Source organism: Ascaphus truei, unplaced genomic scaffold (genome assembly GCF_040206685.1).
Source record: "Ascaphus truei isolate aAscTru1 unplaced genomic scaffold, aAscTru1.hap1 HAP1_SCAFFOLD_1379, whole genome shotgun sequence".
Lineage (NCBI taxonomy): Eukaryota > Metazoa > Chordata > Amphibia > Anura > Ascaphidae > Ascaphus > Ascaphus truei.
This window is the reverse complement of record NW_027454258.1, coordinates 83,586-87,818: the sequence shown is the minus strand read 5'-3', so window position 1 is coordinate 87,818 and position 4,233 is coordinate 83,586. Positions and strand designations below refer to the sequence as shown.

General features: G+C 44.5%; 1 pseudogene; it reads left to right on the top strand.

The window, feature by feature from the left end:
• Positions 1 to 1,867: 1,867 nt before the first annotated feature.
• Positions 1,868 to 2,450, top strand: LOC142475780 (syncollin pseudogene; annotated as a pseudogene).
• The last annotated feature ends 1,783 nt before the right edge of the window (positions 2,451 to 4,233 follow it).

The following is a 4,233-nucleotide window of genomic DNA, read 5'->3' as shown; positions in this document are numbered from 1 at the left end:
CCGTGACAGAACCTGTTGCTAAAATTTTGGAATCCCACCACTGCTTACAATGCATCTGATCTCAGGCGTGTTATTAGAGAGGTTTGGGGCTTCTCAGAATTTCACAAAACAATTATAGGGGTCCTTACTAAAAAAGGTTGTAAAACATTAGAATAATGCTACCCTCACCACTGCATCCGTATGATTTTAATGCATCTGTCTCGACAGGGCTAATTTTAATCTTTGATGAGAAAAGAAATATCTGGCATATACAACAGAGACAACCTGTCATATTTGATATTTTTGTATCCTTCTAATTTTGCCCGCCACAAATCTACATTTTTTATTCCTGGGAATTACATCAGATTTTAATTATCATGAATTTTTACATCTATAAGTGTAACCCCTCTTTTTACCCTTAGACCGATTTCTTATGGCTAAGGCGGGAGCTCAAATTCTCCTCCCTTAGTATGGCTGGTGCTATTGCCTCACTGCACCTACGACCAAAGATCTGACAACAGTACATGACACAGAGTTTTGATTAATAGAACACAGTTCTATCTATATGACCCCTGCTCACACAGTACGAACGATATGCATATATGTGACCCCTAGAGGGACCCATCACTCTTAAAGCAGTAGCCGAAGTTGACGTTTTTTTAATTTATTTATAATTTTCCCCTTTGATCTGTGCACCAATACAATTCACACGGTGATAAGTAATTAGCTAAGTTGCAGATCGATCGGCAAATATTTGGCTCGGGGCTTCACTAAATGACTGTCAGTGCAGCAGAAGAGGACCAAAGATGCAACGTTCTGTGGGGAAGGTCATGTGACCAGGCAGTCACTAGATACAATTGGTGCACTGCTAGAGAGAGGGGGTTATTGTGTGTATATTGGGAGAAGGGGGGTTGGTGTGTGTGTGTATTGGGGGAGATTTTTGTGTGTGTGTGTATTGGGTTAGGGGGGCTGGTATGTGTATTGGGGTAGGTGGGCTTATTGTTTGTGTTGTGTATGTGTATTGGGATATGGGGTTATTGTGTGTGTGTTTATTGGGATAAGGGTGTTATTGTGTGTGTATTGGGGAGGGGGGTTATTGTGTGTGTATTAAGAGAGGAGGTTAGTGTGTGTGTATTGTGCAGCGGGTTCATTGAGAGTGTATTGGGAAAGGGGGTTGTTGAGTGTGTATTGGGGAAGGGAGGTTATTGTGTGTGCGTGTGTGTGCATTGGGATAGGGGGGGTTATTGTGTGTGTGTGTGTGTGTGTGTGTATTGAGGGAGTGGGGTTATTTTGTGTGTGTATTTGGGGAAGGGAAGTTATTGAGTATGAGGAGGGTAGGGGGGTGAGTGAGAGGAGGGAGAGAAATACATGCGGGGGTGAGGATGGGAGTGGGGAGTGTAAGAAAGGGGAGAGAACTAGAGGGGGTTAGAGAGCAAAGTGGTGTGTAAGAAAAAGAGAGCGCGGGTCTCATAAGACTGCCGACATGGGGGTGTCCTGGAGGAAACTCTAGTCCTGGGCCCCGGTAAAGCTGTCGGCGGCCCTGAATATACCAAGTACCAGTGAGAGAACAAAACAAATCTGGGTATTTTGCCTCAGAGAGCAACATCTCATATAAAAAAATTATTGCAAACTATGAAAGTGGGTAGCTTCCTCTATATAGAAAGGAAGGGTATTAGCCAGCTGCACACAGGTGCCTTACAAATGCACAACACCTTCATATCACAACAGAACTAGGGCATTGACCTCGATTTACCTTATGAGAACCACTGCACCTGATACCTGTAGTGGATAGAGGCCAGCACATGGTCTCCTTCCCAAACACTGATAACCGTAAAGCACTATCTACTAACCGGACCTCTAATACCAGCCGTGAATACAAACACGTAGCTCACATCAGTGAATTCACAGCCTTGAGATGTTTCTAAAAGAGGAGGTAGCCTTATAAATCCAGGCGATCCCCCATCGTTCTGCACAGGATACACGCTGATTATCTCTGCAGCCATGAAGCTTCTTTGCTCTCTGGCTCTGCTACCTCTCTTCTTCGCGGGTCTGCTTGCTCAGTGCCCCTCGCCCACTGCCCTGCTGGATGACAATGGAGAGAAGCTGTGTGCCCGCATGTTTGAACACAGCAACCATTACTTTGACCAGTCCTGCGGAGGGGAGTACCTGGATGTCAGGAACGGAGATGACTTCCCTTACATGCCCACGGGGTGGAGGAACAAGATCTCCTCGCTCGTGGTGGCCAGCCGTTGCACGCTGAAGGTGTGGAGCAAGCCTGCCAAGTTGGGTAAAAACCGCTCCTTCTCCTCTGGTGTGGTCTACCAGCTCAAGGACTACGCCAATGGCCTACTTGGCAACTGGAATGACTCCATCCAAGCCTATTTTTGCACCTGCACATGAAAGCACAGTGATCTGAGGGGCACTGTGCCAGATATAACTAACGTGCAATAAATGTGCAATGTGTTCATCTGCATGTCTGAGTCTTCCTCCACCTTCCAGGTTTGAGTTATTTCTGAGCGATACTGCTATTCACAATTAAAATCCTAGCTGTAGCAAAACTCTCGCAGAAACTATAAGGCAGATACACTTTTTAAATAGAAGACTTTAACTATGGTTTATGTTGTCCTTAAATGGTCAGTCCCATGTAGCGGATGATCACACACCCACATACACACACACACCTCCAAACCTTAATGGTATCCACTGTTGACTGGACCACACTCCCCCCTGAGGAATACTCCATCCAATAAGCAGCCACTTTCCTTTTGTTTCAACATTGCCCCTTATTCCCTGGAGTGTGAGCTCTCTGGGACAAGACCCTCACTACCCCTTTGTATCTGTTTGTCCTTTTTTTTTCATGTTATTCTGTTTCTCATTTATATCTCTCTGTCCCCATTGTACCGCGCTGCGGAATGTGTTGGCGCTTTACAAATAAACAATAATAATAATAATAATAACAATAGTAAAGTCCCTTTAAAGCCGCAATCGGCCCAGAAACCTCATATAACCGCGGAGTCTCGTCCCCTGAGCATGTGCTGCTATTGCTTTAACTTAATGACATGTGTATGCAATACGCAGGAAGCTAAAGTACATGCATATGGGAGGTGTTACGTGCCTGGGATATGTACTATAGAAGGTTAGAATAGTTTAATATTAGGAATATACCAGTGAGAAATCGGAGGTCCTTAACAGTTTATTATACACTGGCGACACACTTTATTCGAGCTCGGCTAGTCCCACGAATTCGGGTATACCCGGGTGTATTGAGGTTTGTGACTGTTTTCTGCCCGAGTATATTGGGTTATTTTCTAGGCAGGGATTGAAGCATTTTATTCCCCCTGGCTGCAATACTGCACAGTATATATATATATACTGCATTACAATTCATGAATTTATGCCATCTGGTAGACACGCGAAGCATTGCAGCCTATTAAATCCTAATCATTATCATTTAACAAATCAGCCGCCCATCAGCCAGGCATGAACCCAGGCTGGGAAGGCAAATGCAACGGGGCTTGTCAGAGGTGAGGAGCGGCGCATTCCAGGTATCTGCCAGGTACATACCGGGTATTTGCTCGAATAAAGTGTGTCGGTGCAGTAGTTGCAGGAGTGCACATAATGTTTTATGTGGGATAATAGAATATTTATAGGTTTATTCCCATGTTCTAACATTCAGGACGACACGCTCACAAAATATTGTGTTGCATTTTCCCGGCTCAGTAACTCAGCGTATAATACAGGACTTTCCACTGTCAAAGTGTCCAATTGCAATGCAGGTCTAATGCTAGAGTTATCTAACATTCACATCGCATCAGCAATACGTGTCAGGGTGCAGAAGTGTACTGTTACTAATTGGTAAATAATCATGGTATAATTAGTACTCTGCTTAGAGGAGGGCTATGGGGAATAGAAATGCTCCGTTATTCCCTGGATTCACCACTAGATGGTGCTGGAAGCTCAGGGAATCCAAGCAGTGGGTTTTTTGTTGGGAGTCTATTCTGTCTGCAAATAAAGAAACCCTATAATTATAATCCTACAAGTCATGTTCAGATGTCACTTAAAGGTGCAATCTCACGTAGACTGCACCCCCCCCCCCCCCCCCACAACCTTTTGTAAACAATTTAACAATCTATTTGTCTTCCTTATACAAACCTTACCATGCTGAAAACAAATACTGGGCCTGCCTCTGTTACTTTGGAAAAGGGCAGCTTGCCTTTCTTCAGGGGGCTCTGAATGGGGGTGTGTGGTTTCATT